Here is a 17,521-nt window from a genome sequence, read left to right as displayed (position 1 = left end):
AGAAGTAGTGGGATCGATGCCCACATTCTCCAGGAAATTTGTTATATCTTGATTTTAGTCTGGTTGGGAAAGTCTTTTAATTCAGTTTGATAAAGTCCCCTTCTAAAACAAGATGGATTTCCTTGTTTTTATGCCATGGACTGATATTATACAGAAATGCTGTTCCATCCTTCCAGCATGGTTCACAGAGTTAAAGAGCCACCGCCAAGTAGGAAGGACATTTTTCTTGAGAGCACATGGGGGAGTATCACCGTTCTTAGACACTAACTAAATGCTCATATTTTCCCCAATAATATGTTTCTAATCTGTCATTTCAAGTTGGTAAGATATTCAGAGCACCTGGTTGATGGTCCTGGTCAGCGTTTTTGTCAGTACACAGCATTTGAGATAATGATCTGAAGCAGCAGAGTAAGCTGATTCAGTCAATTAGAGTAGAAATTTGTGTCTTGTAAACTTCACTGCGACGAGGATGGGATTCGAACCCACGCGTGCAGAGCACAATGGATTAGCAGTCCATCGCCTTGACCACTCGGCCACCTCGTCCTATTGGGAGGTAAATTTATCTCCTGAAATTCAAACTTTTCCTGTTCTTAAGAGACTTGTTACAATGGTGACAAGTGGCTGTGGACACAAGAAGAAGAAAACTATTGCTGAAAAAACAGGATTCTAACCCATGCGTGCAGACCACAGTTTGTGATCATTTCTTTACTGGAGAACAATTTAGGGGACTACAGGACTCTAACTTATGTTTTCTGGTATTGTACCTGCGTACATAGGCAACTGGCCTTGCTTGTGTTTCTTGAAGATGTAACACTGGTCGTTCAAGAGGCTTCTTTAGTTCTAAAAGAGTTGTGGGAGGTTTCAGGTTTTAAATCTCTCTAGGATCTTCACCTATACTCAGAGTTGGTGTGTAAAACTTGCAGGTCGTTTAACCCCCCACCAAATGGTATTGTGTGGAGCTCCTTGAATCAAGGTGTGTATAGCATTTCGCTATAGTGCGAGTCATTAGGGTTACAAGAAATGGCAAGATATGCAATGGGCCAGAGAGTTGAAATACCTGTAGCCTCCCACTACTAAGTTAAAACTTAAAGAGGATCTGGAAAGAGAAGTGACAGGTTTTCAAGAAACCAAAGCAAGCCTATGCACATAGGTTTGATACCGAAAAGTTTCATCTTGAGGTAGAAGACAATGGATGTCACTCACAAAGGGTTCAATAGTGGAGAATGTGGGCATCGATCCCACTACCTCTCACATGCAAAGCGAGCGCTCTACCATTTGAGCTAATTCCCCAGTGTAAGAATGGCTTCTGTGGCAAATCCTGGCAACCTGTTCAGCATGTATGTTGTTCTGTCCTAGACTGGATCACATTGCCTAGACAAATGAATGAAGTCTCTCATCACAGGCCCTCAGGGGACACTGGACAAGTAAGTGATTTACAGAGATATCTACAGATGGGGAATTAGCTCAAATGGTAGAGCGCTCGCTTAGCATGCGAGAAGTAGTGGGATCGATGCCCACATTCTCCAGGAAATTTGTTATATCTTGATTTTAGTCTGGTTGGGAAAGTCTTTTAATTCAGTTTGATAAAGTCCCCTTCTAAAACAAGATGGATTTCCTTGTTTTTATGCCATGGACTGATATTATACAGAAATGCTGTTCCATCCTTCCAGCATGGTTCACAGAGTTAAAGAGCCACCGCCAAGTAGGAAGGACATTTTTCTTGAGAGCACATGGGGGAGTATCACCGTTCTTAGACACTAACTAAATGCTCATATTTTCCCCAATAATATGTTTCTAATCTGTCATTTCAAGTTGGTAAGATATTCAGAGCACCTGGTTGATGGTCCTGGTCAGCGTTTTTGTCAGTACACGTGACGAGAATACAGCATTTGAGATAATGATCTGAAGCAGCAGAGTAAGCTGATTCAGTCAATTAGAGTAGAAATTTGTGTCTTGTAAACTTCACTGCGACGAGGATGGGATTCGAACCCACGCGTGCAGAGCACAATGGATTAGCAGTCCATCGCCTTGACCACTCGGCCACCTCGTCCTATTGGGAGGTAAATTTATCTCCTGAAATTCAAACTTTTCCTGTTCTTAAGAGACTTGTTACAATGGTGACAAGTGGCTGTGGACACAAGAAGAAGAAAACTATTGCTGAAAAAACAGGATTCTAACCCATGCGTGCAGACCACAGTTGGTGATCATTTCTTTACTGGAGAACAATTTAGGGGACTACAGGACTCTAACTTATGTTTTCTGGTATTGTACCTGCGTACATAGGCAACTGGCCTTGCTTGTGTTTCTTGAAGATGTAACACTGGTCGTTCAAGAGGCTTCTTTAGTTCTAAAAGAGTTGTGGGAGGTTTCAGGTTTTAAATCTCTCTAGGATCTTCACCTATACTCAGAGTTGGTGTGTAAAACTTGCAGGTCGTTTAACCCCCCACCAAATGGTATTGTGTGGAGCTCCTTGAATCAAGGTGTGTATAGCATTTCGCTATGGTGTGAGTCATTAGGGTTACAAGAAATGGCAAGATATGCAAAGGGCCAGAGAGTGGAAATACCTGTAGCCTCCCACTACTAAGTTAAAACTTAAAGAGGATCTGGAAAGAGAAGTGACAGGTTTTCAAGAAACCAAAGCAAGCCTATGCACAAAGGTTTGATACCGAAAAGTTTCATCTTGAGGTAGAAGACAATGGATGTCACTCACAAAGGGTTCAATAGTGGAGAATGTGGGCATCGATCCCACTACCTCTCACATGCAAAGCGAGCGCTCTACCATTTGAGCTAATCCCCCTGTGTAAGAATGGCTTCTGTGGCAAATCCTGGCAACCTGTTCAGCATGTATGTTGTTCTGTCCTAGACTGGATCACATTGCCTAGACAAATGAATGAAGTCTCTCATCACAGGCCCTCAGGGGACACTGGACAAGTAAGTGATTTACAGCTGGGGAATTAGCTCAAATGGTAGAGCGCTCGCTTAGCATGCGAGAAGTAGTGGGATCGATGCCCACATTCTCCAGGAAATTTGTTATATCTTGATTTTAGTCTGGTTGGGAAAGTCTTTTAATTCAGTTTGATAAAGTCCCCTTCTAAAACAAGATGGATTTCCTTGTTTTTATGCCATGGACTGATATTATACAGAAATGCTGTTCCATCCTTCCAGCATGGTTCACAGAGTTAAAGAGCCACCGCCAAGTAGGAAGGACATTTTTCTTGAGAGCACATGGGGGAGTATCACCGTTCTTAGACACTAACTAAATGCTCATATTTTCCCCAATAATATGTTTCTAATCTGTCATTTCAAGTTGGTAAGATATTCAGAGCACCTGGTTGATGGTCCTGGTCAGCGTTTTTGTCAGTACACGTGACGAGAATACAGCATTTGAGATAATGATCTGAAGCAGCAGAGTAAGCTGATTCAGTCAATTAGAGTAGAAATTTGTGTCTTGTAAACTTCACTGCGACGAGGATGGGATTCGAACCCACGCGTGCAGAGCACAATGGATTAGCAGTCCATCGCCTTGACCACTCGGCCACCTCGTCCTATTGGGAGGTAAATTTATCTCCTGAAATTCAAACTTTTCCTGTTCTTAAGAGACTTGTTACAATGGTGACAAGTGGCTGTGGACACAAGAAGAAGAAAACTATTGCTGAAAAAACAGGATTCTAACCCATGCGTGCAGACCACAGTTGGTGATCATTTCTTTACTGGAGAACAATTTAGGGGACTACAGGACTCTAACTTATGTTTTCTGGTATTGTACCTGCGTACATAGGCAACTGGCCTTGCTTGTGTTTCTTGAAGATGTAACACTGGTCGTTCAAGAGGCTTCTTTAGTTCTAAAAGAGTTGTGGGAGGTTTCAGGTTTTAAATCTCTCTAGGATCTTCACCTATACTCAGAGTTGGTGTGTAAAACTTGCAGGTCGTTTAACCCCCCACCAAATGGTATTGTGTGGAGCTCCTTGAATCAAGGTGTGTATAGCATTTCGCTATAGTGCGAGTCATTAGGGTTACAAGAAATGGCAAGATATGCAATGGGCCAGAGAGTTGAAATACCTGTAGCCTCCCACTACTAAGTTAAAACTTAAAGAGGATCTGGAAAGAGAAGTGACAGGTTTTCAAGAAACCAAAGCAAGCCTATGCACATAGGTTTGATACCGAAAAGTTTCATCTTGAGGTAGAAGACAATGGATGTCACTCACAAAGGGTTCAATAGTGGAGAATGTGGGCATCGATCCCACTACCTCTCACATGCAAAGCGAGCGCTCTACCATTTGAGCTAATTCCCCAGTGTAAGAATGGCTTCTGTGGCAAATCCTGGCAACCTGTTCAGCATGTATGTTGTTCTGTCCTAGACTGGATCACATTGCCTAGACAAATGAATGAAGTCTCTCATCACAGGCCCTCAGGGGACACTGGACAAGTAAGTGATTTACAGAGATATCTACAGATGGGGAATTAGCTCAAATGGTAGAGCGCTCGCTTAGCATGCGAGAAGTAGTGGGATCGATGCCCACATTCTCCAGGAAATTTGTTATATCTTGATTTTAGTCTGGTTGGGAAAGTCTTTTAATTCAGTTTGATAAAGTCCCCTTCTAAAACAAGATGGATTTCCTTGTTTTTATGCCATGGACTGATATTATACAGAAATGCTGTTCCATCCTTCCAGCATGGTTCACAGAGTTAAAGAGCCACCGCCAAGTAGGAAGGACATTTTTCTTGAGAGCACATGGGGGAGTATCACCGTTCTTAGACACTAACTAAATGCTCATATTTTCCCCAATAATATGTTTCTAATCTGTCATTTCAAGTTGGTAAGATATTCAGAGCACCTGGTTGATGGTCCTGGTCAGCGTTTTTGTCAGTACACATGACGAGAATACAGCATTTGAGATAATGATCTGAAGCAGCAGAGTAAGCTGATTCAGTCAATTAGAGTAGAAATTTGTGTCTTGTAAACTTCACTGCGACGAGGATGGGATTCGAACCCACGCGTGCAGAGCACAATGGATTAGCAGTCCATCGCCTTGACCACTCGGCCACCTCGTCCTATTGGGAGGTAAATTTATCTCCTGAAATTCAAACTTTTCCTGTTCTTAAGAGACTTGTTACAATGGTGACAAGTGGCTGTGGACACAAGAAGAAGAAAACTATTGCTGAAAAAACAGGATTCTAACCCATGCGTGCAGACCACAGTTGGTGATCATTTCTTTACTGGAGAACAATTTAGGGGACTACAGGACTCTAACTTATGTTTTCTGGTATTGTACCTGCGTACATAGGCAACTGGCCTTGCTTGTGTTTCTTGAAGATGTAACACTGGTCGTTCAAGAGGCTTCTTTAGTTCTAAAAGAGTTGTGGGAGGTTTCAGGTTTTAAATCTCTCTAGGATCTTCACCTATACTCAGAGTTGGTGTGTAAAACTTGCAGGTCGTTTAACCCCCCACCAAATGGTATTGTGTGGAGCTCCTTGAATCAAGGTGTGTATAGCATTTCGCTATGGTGTGAGTCATTAGGGTTACAAGAAATGGCAAGATATGCAAAGGGCCAGAGAGTGGAAATACCTGTAGCCTCCCACTACTAAGTTAAAACTTAAAGAGGATCTGGAAAGAGAAGTGACAGGTTTTCAAGAAACCAAAGCAAGCCTATGCACAAAGGTTTGATACCGAAAAGTTTCATCTTGAGGTAGAAGACAATGGATGTCACTCACAAAGGGTTCAATAGTGGAGAATGTGGGCATCGATCCCACTACCTCTCACATGCAAAGCGAGCGCTCTACCATTTGAGCTAATCCCCCTGTGTAAGAATGGCTTCTGTGGCAAATCCTGGCAACCTGTTCAGCATGTATGTTGTTCTGTCCTAGACTGGATCACATTGCCTAGACAAATGAATGAAGTCTCTCATCACAGGCCCTCAGGGGACACTGGACAAGTAAGTGATTTACAGCTGGGGAATTAGCTCAAATGGTAGAGCGCTCGCTTAGCATGCGAGAAGTAGTGGGATCGATGCCCACATTCTCCAGGAAATTTGTTATATCTTGATTTTAGTCTGGTTGGGAAAGTCTTTTAATTCAGTTTGATAAAGTCCCCTTCTAAAACAAGATGGATTTCCTTGTTTTTATGCCATGGACTGATATTATACAGAAATGCTGTTCCATCCTTCCAGCATGGTTCACAGAGTTAAAGAGCCACCGCCAAGTAGGAAGGACATTTTTCTTGAGAGCACATGGGGGAGTATCACCGTTCTTAGACACTAACTAAATGCTCATATTTTCCCCAATAATATGTTTCTAATCTGTCATTTCAAGTTGGTAAGATATTCAGAGCACCTGGTTGATGGTCCTGGTCAGCGTTTTTGTCAGTACACGTGACGAGAATACAGCATTTGAGATAATGATCTGAAGCAGCAGAGTAAGCTGATTCAGTCAATTAGAGTAGAAATTTGTGTCTTGTAAACTTCACTGCGACGAGGATGGGATTCGAACCCACGCGTGCAGAGCACAATGGATTAGCAGTCCATCGCCTTGACCACTCGGCCACCTCGTCCTATTGGGAGGTAAATTTATCTCCTGAAATTCAAACTTTTCCTGTTCTTAAGAGACTTGTTACAATGGTGACAAGTGGCTGTGGACACAAGAAGAAGAAAACTATTGCTGAAAAAACAGGATTCTAACCCATGCGTGCAGACCACAGTTGGTGATCATTTCTTTACTGGAGAACAATTTAGGGGACTACAGGACTCTAACTTATGTTTTCTGGTATTGTACCTGCGTACATAGGCAACTGGCCTTGCTTGTGTTTCTTGAAGATGTAACACTGGTCGTTCAAGAGGCTTCTTTAGTTCTAAAAGAGTTGTGGGAGGTTTCAGGTTTTAAATCTCTCTAGGATCTTCACCTATACTCAGAGTTGGTGTGTAAAACTTGCAGGTCGTTTAACCCCCCACCAAATGGTATTGTGTGGAGCTCCTTGAATCAAGGTGTGTATAGCATTTCGCTATAGTGCGAGTCATTAGGGTTACAAGAAATGGCAAGATATGCAATGGGCCAGAGAGTTGAAATACCTGTAGCCTCCCACTACTAAGTTAAAACTTAAAGAGGATCTGGAAAGAGAAGTGACAGGTTTTCAAGAAACCAAAGCAAGCCTATGCACATAGGTTTGATACCGAAAAGTTTCATCTTGAGGTAGAAGACAATGGATGTCACTCACAAAGGGTTCAATAGTGGAGAATGTGGGCATCGATCCCACTACCTCTCACATGCAAAGCGAGCGCTCTACCATTTGAGCTAATCCCCCTGTGTAAGAAAGGCTTCTGTGGCAAATCCTGGCAACCTGTTCAGCATGTATGTTGTTCTGTCCTAGACTGGATCACATTGCCTAGACAAATGAATGAAGTCTCTCATCACAGGCCCTCAGGGGACACTGGACAAGTAAGTGATTTACAGAGATATCTACAGATCGGGAATTAGCTCAAATGGTAGAGCGCTCGCTTAGCATGCGAGAAGTAGTGGGATCGATGCCCACATTCTCCAGGAAATTTGTTATATCTTGATTTTAGTCTGGTTGGGAAAGTCTTTTAATTCAGTTTGATAAAGTCCCCTTCTAAAACAAGATGGATTTCCTTGTTTTTATGCCATGGACTGATATTATACAGAAATGCTGTTCCATCCTTCCAGCATGGTTCACAGAGTTAAAGAGCCACCGCCAAGTAGGAAGGACATTTTTCTTGAGAGCACATGGGGGAGTATCACCGTTCTTAGACACTAACTAAATGCTCATATTTTCCCCAATAATATGTTTCTAATCTGTCATTTCAAGTTGGTAAGATATTCAGAGCACCTGGTTGATGGTCCTGGTCAGCGTTTTTGTCAGTACACGTGACGAGAATACAGCATTTGAGATAATGATCTGAAGCAGCAGAGTAAGCTGATTCAGTCAATTAGAGTAGAAATTTGTGTCTTGTAAACTTCACTGCGACGAGGATGGGATTCGAACCCACGCGTGCAGAGCACAATGGATTAGCAGTCCATCGCCTTGACCACTCGGCCACCTCGTCCTATTGGGAGGTAAATTTATCTCCTGAAATTCAAACTTTTCCTGTTCTTAAGAGACTTGTTACAATGGTGACAAGTGGCTGTGGACACAAGAAGAAGAAAACTATTGCTGAAAAAACAGGATTCTAACCCATGCGTGCAGACCACAGTTGGTGATCATTTCTTTACTGGAGAACAATTTAGGGGACTACAGGACTCTAACTTATGTTTTCTGGTATTGTACCTGCGTACATAGGCAACTGGCCTTGCTTGTGTTTCTTGAAGATGTAACACTGGTCGTTCAAGAGGCTTCTTTAGTTCTAAAAGAGTTGTGGGAGGTTTCAGGTTTTAAATCTCTCTAGGATCTTCACCTATACTCAGAGTTGGTGTGTAAAACTTGCAGGTCGTTTAACCCCCCACCAAATGGTATTGTGTGGAGCTCCTTGAATCAAGGTGTGTATAGCATTTCGCTATGGTGTGAGTCATTAGGGTTACAAGAAATGGCAAGATATGCAAAGGGCCAGAGAGTGGAAATACCTGTAGCCTCCCACTACTAAGTTAAAACTTAAAGAGGATCTGGAAAGAGAAGTGACAGGTTTTCAAGAAACCAAAGCAAGCCTATGCACAAAGGTTTGATACCGAAAAGTTTCATCTTGAGGTAGAAGACAATGGATGTCACTCACAAAGGGTTCAATAGTGGAGAATGTGGGCATCGATCCCACTACCTCTCACATGCAAAGCGAGCGCTCTACCATTTGAGCTAATCCCCCTGTGTAAGAATGGCTTCTGTGGCAAATCCTGGCAACCTGTTCAGCATGTATGTTGTTCTGTCCTAGACTGGATCACATTGCCTAGACAAATGAATGAAGTCTCTCATCACAGGCCCTCAGGGGACACTGGACAAGTAAGTGATTTACAGCTGGGGAATTAGCTCAAATGGTAGAGCGCTCGCTTAGCATGCGAGAAGTAGTGGGATCGATGCCCACATTCTCCAGGAAATTTGTTATATCTTGATTTTAGTCTGGTTGGGAAAGTCTTTTAATTCAGTTTGATAAAGTCCCCTTCTAAAACAAGATGGATTTCCTTGTTTTTATGCCATGGACTGATATTATACAGAAATGCTGTTCCATCCTTCCAGCATGGTTCACAGAGTTAAAGAGCCACCGCCAAGTAGGAAGGACATTTTTCTTGAGAGCACATGGGGGAGTATCACCGTTCTTAGACACTAACTAAATGCTCATATTTTCCCCAATAATATGTTTCTAATCTGTCATTTCAAGTTGGTAAGATATTCAGAGCACCTGGTTGATGGTCCTGGTCAGCGTTTTTGTCAGTACACGTGACGAGAATACAGCATTTGAGATAATGATCTGAAGCAGCAGAGTAAGCTGATTCAGTCAATTAGAGTAGAAATTTGTGTCTTGTAAACTTCACTGCGACGAGGATGGGATTCGAACCCACGCGTGCAGAGCACAATGGATTAGCAGTCCATCGCCTTGACCACTCGGCCACCTCGTCCTATTGGGAGGTAAATTTATCTCCTGAAATTCAAACTTTTCCTGTTCTTAAGAGACTTGTTACAATGGTGACAAGTGGCTGTGGACACAAGAAGAAGAAAACTATTGCTGAAAAAACAGGATTCTAACCCATGCGTGCAGACCACAGTTGGTGATCATTTCTTTACTGGAGAACAATTTAGGGGACTACAGGACTCTAACTTATGTTTTCTGGTATTGTACCTGCGTACATAGGCAACTGGCCTTGCTTGTGTTTCTTGAAGATGTAACACTGGTCGTTCAAGAGGCTTCTTTAGTTCTAAAAGAGTTGTGGGAGGTTTCAGGTTTTAAATCTCTCTAGGATCTTCACCTATACTCAGAGTTGGTGTGTAAAACTTGCAGGTCGTTTAACCCCCCACCAAATGGTATTGTGTGGAGCTCCTTGAATCAAGGTGTGTATAGCATTTCGCTATGGTGTGAGTCATTAGGGTTACAAGAAATGGCAAGATATGCAAAGGGCCAGAGAGTGGAAATACCTGTAGCCTCCCACTACTAAGTTAAAACTTAAAGAGGATCTGGAAAGAGAAGTGACAGGTTTTCAAGAAACCAAAGCAAGCCTATGCACAAAGGTTTGATACCGAAAAGTTTCATCTTGAGGTAGAAGACAATGGATGTCACTCACAAAGGGTTCAATAGTGGAGAATGTGGGCATCGATCCCACTACCTCTCACATGCAAAGCGAGCGCTCTACCATTTGAGCTAATCCCCCTGTGTAAGAATGGCTTCTGTGGCAAATCCTGGCAACCTGTTCAGCATGTATGTTGTTCTGTCCTAGACTGGATCACATTGCCTAGACAAATGAATGAAGTCTCTCATCACAGGCCCTCAGGGGACACTGGACAAGTAAGTGATTTACAGCTGGGGAATTAGCTCAAATGGTAGAGCGCTCGCTTAGCATGCGAGAAGTAGTGGGATCGATGCCCACATTCTCCAGGAAATTTGTTATATCTTGATTTTAGTCTGGTTGGGAAAGTCTTTTAATTCAGTTTGATAAAGTCCCCTTCTAAAACAAGATGGATTTCCTTGTTTTTATGCCATGGACTGATATTATACAGAAATGCTGTTCCATCCTTCCAGCATGGTTCACAGAGTTAAAGAGCCACCGCCAAGTAGGAAGGACATTTTTCTTGAGAGCACATGGGGGAGTATCACCGTTCTTAGACACTAACTAAATGCTCATATTTTCCCCAATAATATGTTTCTAATCTGTCATTTCAAGTTGGTAAGATATTCAGAGCACCTGGTTGATGGTCCTGGTCAGCGTTTTTGTCAGTACACGTGACGAGAATACAGCATTTGAGATAATGATCTGAAGCAGCAGAGTAAGCTGATTCAGTCAATTAGAGTAGAAATTTGTGTCTTGTAAACTTCACTGCGACGAGGATGGGATTCGAACCCACGCGTGCAGAGCACAATGGATTAGCAGTCCATCGCCTTGACCACTCGGCCACCTCGTCCTATTGGGAGGTAAATTTATCTCCTGAAATTCAAACTTTTCCTGTTCTTAAGAGACTTGTTACAATGGTGACAAGTGGCTGTGGACACAAGAAGAAGAAAACTATTGCTGAAAAAACAGGATTCTAACCCATGCGTGCAGACCACAGTTGGTGATCATTTCTTTACTGGAGAACAATTTAGGGGACTACAGGACTCTAACTTATGTTTTCTGGTATTGTACCTGCGTACATAGGCAACTGGCCTTGCTTGTGTTTCTTGAAGATGTAACACTGGTCGTTCAAGAGGCTTCTTTAGTTCTAAAAGAGTTGTGGGAGGTTTCAGGTTTTAAATCTCTCTAGGATCTTCACCTATACTCAGAGTTGGTGTGTAAAACTTGCAGGTCGTTTAACCCCCCACCAAATGGTATTGTGTGGAGCTCCTTGAATCAAGGTGTGTATAGCATTTCGCTATGGTGTGAGTCATTAGGGTTACAAGAAATGGCAAGATATGCAAAGGGCCAGAGAGTGGAAATACCTGTAGCCTCCCACTACTAAGTTAAAACTTAAAGAGGATCTGGAAAGAGAAGTGACAGGTTTTCAAGAAACCAAAGCAAGCCTATGCACAAAGGTTTGATACCGAAAAGTTTCATCTTGAGGTAGAAGACAATGGATGTCACTCACAAAGGGTTCAATAGTGGAGAATGTGGGCATCGATCCCACTACCTCTCACATGCAAAGCGAGCGCTCTACCATTTGAGCTAATCCCCCTGTGTAAGAATGGCTTCTGTGGCAAATCCTGGCAACCTGTTCAGCATGTATGTTGTTCTGTCCTAGACTGGATCACATTGCCTAGACAAATGAATGAAGTCTCTCATCACAGGCCCTCAGGGGACACTGGACAAGTAAGTGATTTACAGCTGGGGAATTAGCTCAAATGGTAGAGCGCTCGCTTAGCATGCGAGAAGTAGTGGGATCGATGCCCACATTCTCCAGGAAATTTGTTATATCTTGATTTTAGTCTGGTTGGGAAAGTCTTTTAATTCAGTTTGATAAAGTCCCCTTCTAAAACAAGATGGATTTCCTTGTTTTTATGCCATGGACTGATATTATACAGAAATGCTGTTCCATCCTTCCAGCATGGTTCACAGAGTTAAAGAGCCACCGCCAAGTAGGAAGGACATTTTTCTTGAGAGCACATGGGGGAGTATCACCGTTCTTAGACACTAACTAAATGCTCATATTTTCCCCAATAATATGTTTCTAATCTGTCATTTCAAGTTGGTAAGATATTCAGAGCACCTGGTTGATGGTCCTGGTCAGCGTTTTTGTCAGTACACGTGACGAGAATACAGCATTTGAGATAATGATCTGAAGCAGCAGAGTAAGCTGATTCAGTCAATTAGAGTAGAAATTTGTGTCTTGTAAACTTCACTGCGACGAGGATGGGATTCGAACCCACGCGTGCAGAGCACAATGGATTAGCAGTCCATCGCCTTGACCACTCGGCCACCTCGTCCTATTGGGAGGTAAATTTATCTCCTGAAATTCAAACTTTTCCTGTTCTTAAGAGACTTGTTACAATGGTGACAAGTGGCTGTGGACACAAGAAGAAGAAAACTATTGCTGAAAAAACAGGATTCTAACCCATGCGTGCAGACCACAGTTGGTGATCATTTCTTTACTGGAGAACAATTTAGGGGACTACAGGACTCTAACTTATGTTTTCTGGTATTGTACCTGCGTACATAGGCAACTGGCCTTGCTTGTGTTTCTTGAAGATGTAACACTGGTCGTTCAAGAGGCTTCTTTAGTTCTAAAAGAGTTGTGGGAGGTTTCAGGTTTTAAATCTCTCTAGGATCTTCACCTATACTCAGAGTTGGTGTGTAAAACTTGCAGGTCGTTTAACCCCCCACCAAATGGTATTGGGTGGAGCTCCTTGAATCAAGGTGTGTATAGCATTTCGCTATAGTGCGAGTCATTAGGGTTACAAGAAATGGCAAGATATGCAATGGGCCAGAGAGTTGAAATACCTGTAGCCTCCCACTACTAAGTTAAAACTTAAAGAGGATCTGGAAAGAGAAGTGACAGGTTTTCAAGAAACCAAAGCAAGCCTATGCACATAGGTTTGATACCGAAAAGTTTCATCTTGAGGTAGAAGACAATGGATGTCACTCACAAAGGGTTCAATAGTGGAGAATGTGGGCATCGATCCCACTACCTCTCACATGCAAAGCGAGCGCTCTACCATTTGAGCTAATCCCCCTGTGTAAGAAAGGCTTCTGTGGCAAATCCTGGCAACCTGTTCAGCATGTATGTTGTTCTGTCCTAGACTGGATCACATTGCCTAGACAAATGAATGAAGTCTCTCATCACAGGCCCTCAGGGGACACTGGACAAGTAAGTGATTTACAGAGATATCTACAGATCGGGAATTAGCTCAAATGGTAGAGCGCTCGCTTAGCATGCGAGAAGTAGTGGGATCGATGCCCACATTCTCCAGGAAATTTGTTATATCTTGATTTTAGTCTGGTTGGGAAAGTCTTTTAATTCAGTTTGATAAAGTCCCCTTCTAAAACAAGATGGATTTCCTTGTTTTTATGCCATGGACTGATATTATACAGAAATGCTGTTCCATCCTTCCAGCATGGTTCACAGAGTTAAAGAGCCACCGCCAAGTAGGAAGGACATTTTTCTTGAGAGCACATGGGGGAGTATCACCGTTCTTAGACACTAACTAAATGCTCATATTTTCCCCAATAATATGTTTCTAATCTGTCATTTCAAGTTGGTAAGATATTCAGAGCACCTGGTTGATGGTCCTGGTCAGCGTTTTTGTCAGTACACGTGACGAGAATACAGCATTTGAGATAATGATCTGAAGCAGCAGAGTAAGCTGATTCAGTCAATTAGAGTAGAAATTTGTGTCTTGTAAACTTCACTGCGACGAGGATGGGATTCGAACCCACGCGTGCAGAGCACAATGGATTAGCAGTCCATCGCCTTGACCACTCGGCCACCTCGTCCTATTGGGAGGTAAATTTATCTCCTGAAATTCAAACTTTTCCTGTTCTTAAGAGACTTGTTACAATGGTGACAAGTGGCTGTGGACACAAGAAGAAGAAAACTATTGCTGAAAAAACAGGATTCTAACCCATGCGTGCAGACCACAGTTGGTGATCATTTCTTTACTGGAGAACAATTTAGGGGACTACAGGACTCTAACTTATGTTTTCTGGTATTGTACCTGCGTACATAGGCAACTGGCCTTGCTTGTGTTTCTTGAAGATGTAACACTGGTCGTTCAAGAGGCTTCTTTAGTTCTAAAAGAGTTGTGGGAGGTTTCAGGTTTTAAATCTCTCTAGGATCTTCACCTATACTCAGAGTTGGTGTGTAAAACTTGCAGGTCGTTTAACCCCCCACCAAATGGTATTGTGTGGAGCTCCTTGAATCAAGGTGTGTATAGCATTTCGCTATAGTGCGAGTCATTAGGGTTACAAGAAATGGCAAGATATGCAATGGGCCAGAGAGTTGAAATACCTGTAGCCTCCCACTACTAAGTTAAAACTTAAAGAGGATCTGGAAAGAGAAGTGACAGGTTTTCAAGAAACCAAAGCAAGCCTATGCACATAGGTTTGATACCGAAAAGTTTCATCTTGAGGTAGAAGACAATGGATGTCACTCACAAAGGGTTCAATAGTGGAGAATGTGGGCATCGATCCCACTACCTCTCACATGCAAAGCGAGCGCTCTACCATTTGAGCTAATCCCCCTGTGTAAGAAAGGCTTCTGTGGCAAATCCTGGCAACCTGTTCAGCATGTATGTTGTTCTGTCCTAGACTGGATCACATTGCCTAGACAAATGAATGAAGTCTCTCATCACAGGCCCTCAGGGGACACTGGACAAGTAAGTGATTTACAGAGATATCTACAGATCGGGAATTAGCTCAAATGGTAGAGCGCTCGCTTAGCATGCGAGAAGTAGTGGGATCGATGCCCACATTCTCCAGGAAATTTGTTATATCTTGATTTTAGTCTGGTTGGGAAAGTCTTTTAATTCAGTTTGATAAAGTCCCCTTCTAAAACAAGATGGATTTCCTTGTTTTTATGCCATGGACTGATATTATACAGAAATGCTGTTCCATCCTTCCAGCATGGTTCACAGAGTTGAAGAGCCACCGCCAAGTAGGAAGGACATTTTTCTTGAGAGCACATGGGGGAGTATCACCGTTCTTAGACACTAACTAAATGCTCATATTTTCCCCAATAATATGTTTCTAATCTGTCATTTCAAGTTGGTAAGATATTCAGAGCACCTGGTTGATGGTCCTGGTCAGCGTTTTTGTCAGTACACGTGACGAGAATACAGCATTTGAGATAATGATCTGAAGCAGCAGAGTAAGCTGATTCAGTCAATTAGAGTAGAAATTTGTGTCTTGTAAACTTCACTGCGACGAGGATGGGATTCGAACCCACGCGTGCAGAGCACAATGGATTAGCAGTCCATCGCCTTGACCACTCGGCCACCTCGTCCTATTGGGAGGTAAATTTATCTCCTGAAATTCAAACTTTTCCTGTTCTTAAGAGACTTGTTACAATGGTGACAAGTGGCTGTGGACACAAGAAGAAGAAAACTATTGCTGAAAAAACAGGATTCTAACCCATGCGTGCAGACCACAGTTGGTGATCATTTCTTTACTGGAGAACAATTTAGGGGACTACAGGACTCTAACTTATGTTTTCTGGTATTGTACCTGCGTACATAGGCAACTGGCCTTGCTTGTGTTTCTTGAAGATGTAACACTGGTCGTTCAAGAGGCTTCTTTAGTTCTAAAAGAGTTGTGGGAGGTTTCAGGTTTTAAATCTCTCTAGGATCTTCACCTATACTCAGAGTTGGTGTGTAAAACTTGCAGGTCGTTTAACCCCCCACCAAATGGTATTGTGTGGAGCTCCTTGAATCAAGGTGTGTATAGCATTTCGCTATGGTGTGAGTCATTAGGGTTACAAGAAATGGCAAGATATGCAAAGGGCCAGAGAGTGGAAATACCTGTAGCCTCCCACTACTAAGTTAAAACTTAAAGAGGATCTGGAAAGAGAAGTGACAGGTTTTCAAGAAACCAAAGCAAGCCTATGCACAAAGGTTTGATACCGAAAAGTTTCATCTTGAGGTAGAAGACAATGGATGTCACTCACAAAGGGTTCAATAGTGGAGAATGTGGGCATCGATCCCACTACCTCTCACATGCAAAGCGAGCGCTCTACCATTTGAGCTAATCCCCCTGTGTAAGAATGGCTTCTGTGGCAAATCCTGGCAACCTGTTCAGCATGTATGTTGTTCTGTCCTAGACTGGATCACATTGCCTAGACAAATGAATGAAGTCTCTCATCACAGGCCCTCAGGGGACACTGGACAAGTAAGTGATTTACAGCTGGGGAATTAGCTCAAATGGTAGAGCGCTCGCTTAGCATGCGAGAAGTAGTGGGATCGATGCCCACATTCTCCAGGAAATTTGTTATATCTTGATTTTAGTCTGGTTGGGAAAGTATTTTAATTCAGTTTGATAAAGTCCCCTTCTAAAACAAGATGGATTTCCTTGTTTTTATGCCATGGACTGATATTATACAGAAATGCTGTTCCATCCTTCCAGCATGGTTCACAGAGTTAAAGAGCCACCGCCAAGTAGGAAGGACATTTTTCTTGAGAGCACATGGGGGAGTATCACCGTTCTTAGACACTAACTAAATGCTCATATTTTCCCCAATAATATGTTTCTAATCTGTCATTTCAAGTTGGTAAGATATTCAGAGCACCTGGTTGATGGTCCTGGTCAGCGTTTTTGTCAGTACACGTGACGAGAATACAGCATTTGAGATAATGATCTGAAGCAGCAGAGTAAGCTGATTCAGTCAATTAGAGTAGAAATTTGTGTCTTGTAAACTTCACTGCGACGAGGATGGGATTCGAACCCACGCGTGCAGAGCACAATGGATTAGCAGTCCATCGCCTTGACCACTCGGCCACCTCGTCCTATTGGGAGGTAAATTTATCTCCTGAAATTCAAACTTTTCCTGTTCTTAAGAGACTTGTTACAATGGTGACAAGTGGCTGTGGACACAAGAAGAAGAAAACTATTGCTGAAAAAACAGGATTCTAACCCATGCGTGCAGACCACAGTTGGTGATCATTTCTTTACTGGAGAACAATTTAGGGGACTACAGGACTCTAACTTATGTTTTCTGGTATTGTACCTGCGTACATAGGCAACTGGCCTTGCTTGTGTTTCTTGAAGATGTAACACTGGTCGTTCAAGAGGCTTCTTTAGTTCTAAAAGAGTTGTGGGAGGTTTCAGGTTTTAAATCTCTCTAGGATCTTCACCTATACTCAGAGTTGGTGTGTAAAACTTGCAGGTCGTTTAACCCCCCACCAAATGGTATTGTGTGGAGCTCCTTGAATCAAGGTGTGTATAGCATTTCGCTATGGTGTGAGTCATTAGGGTTACA

At 42.6% G+C, this 17,521-nt stretch overlaps 12 non-coding genes across 12 annotated transcripts; all 12 read right to left on the bottom strand.

Annotated features, from left to right (window-relative positions):
- Positions 1 to 461: 461 nt before the first annotated feature.
- Positions 462 to 543, bottom strand: trnas-gcu (transfer RNA serine (anticodon GCU)). The gene has a single exon. It is a non-coding gene; the product is annotated as a tRNA-Ser (tRNA).
- A 1,425-nt stretch (positions 544 to 1,968) lies between these two features.
- Positions 1,969 to 2,050, bottom strand: trnas-gcu (transfer RNA serine (anticodon GCU)). Its single transcript has one exon. It is a non-coding gene; the product is annotated as a tRNA-Ser (tRNA).
- A 1,413-nt stretch (positions 2,051 to 3,463) lies between these two features.
- trnas-gcu (transfer RNA serine (anticodon GCU)) lies at positions 3,464 to 3,545 on the bottom strand. The gene has a single exon. It is a non-coding gene; the product is annotated as a tRNA-Ser (tRNA).
- Positions 3,546 to 4,970: 1,425 nt separating this feature from the next.
- Positions 4,971 to 5,052, bottom strand: trnas-gcu (transfer RNA serine (anticodon GCU)). The gene has a single exon. It is a non-coding gene; the product is annotated as a tRNA-Ser (tRNA).
- Positions 5,053 to 6,465: 1,413 nt separating this feature from the next.
- Positions 6,466 to 6,547, bottom strand: trnas-gcu (transfer RNA serine (anticodon GCU)). The gene has a single exon. It is a non-coding gene; the product is annotated as a tRNA-Ser (tRNA).
- A 1,425-nt stretch (positions 6,548 to 7,972) lies between these two features.
- trnas-gcu (transfer RNA serine (anticodon GCU)) lies at positions 7,973 to 8,054 on the bottom strand. Its single transcript has one exon. It is a non-coding gene; the product is annotated as a tRNA-Ser (tRNA).
- A 1,413-nt stretch (positions 8,055 to 9,467) lies between these two features.
- Positions 9,468 to 9,549, bottom strand: trnas-gcu (transfer RNA serine (anticodon GCU)). The gene has a single exon. It is a non-coding gene; the product is annotated as a tRNA-Ser (tRNA).
- Positions 9,550 to 10,962: 1,413 nt separating this feature from the next.
- trnas-gcu (transfer RNA serine (anticodon GCU)) lies at positions 10,963 to 11,044 on the bottom strand. The gene has a single exon. It is a non-coding gene; the product is annotated as a tRNA-Ser (tRNA).
- Positions 11,045 to 12,457: 1,413 nt separating this feature from the next.
- Positions 12,458 to 12,539, bottom strand: trnas-gcu (transfer RNA serine (anticodon GCU)). The gene has a single exon. It is a non-coding gene; the product is annotated as a tRNA-Ser (tRNA).
- A 1,425-nt stretch (positions 12,540 to 13,964) lies between these two features.
- Positions 13,965 to 14,046, bottom strand: trnas-gcu (transfer RNA serine (anticodon GCU)). Its single transcript has one exon. It is a non-coding gene; the product is annotated as a tRNA-Ser (tRNA).
- Positions 14,047 to 15,471: 1,425 nt separating this feature from the next.
- trnas-gcu (transfer RNA serine (anticodon GCU)) lies at positions 15,472 to 15,553 on the bottom strand. Its single transcript has one exon. It is a non-coding gene; the product is annotated as a tRNA-Ser (tRNA).
- A 1,413-nt stretch (positions 15,554 to 16,966) lies between these two features.
- Positions 16,967 to 17,048, bottom strand: trnas-gcu (transfer RNA serine (anticodon GCU)). The gene has a single exon. It is a non-coding gene; the product is annotated as a tRNA-Ser (tRNA).
- Between the last annotated feature and the right edge of the window lie 473 nt (positions 17,049 to 17,521).

Source organism: Pleuronectes platessa, chromosome 16 (genome assembly GCF_947347685.1).
Source record: "Pleuronectes platessa chromosome 16, fPlePla1.1, whole genome shotgun sequence".
Classification (NCBI taxonomy): Eukaryota; Metazoa; Chordata; class Actinopteri; order Pleuronectiformes; family Pleuronectidae; genus Pleuronectes; species Pleuronectes platessa.
The sequence above is the reverse complement of the archived record's forward strand: the minus strand, read 5'-3'. Positions and strand labels throughout refer to the sequence as shown.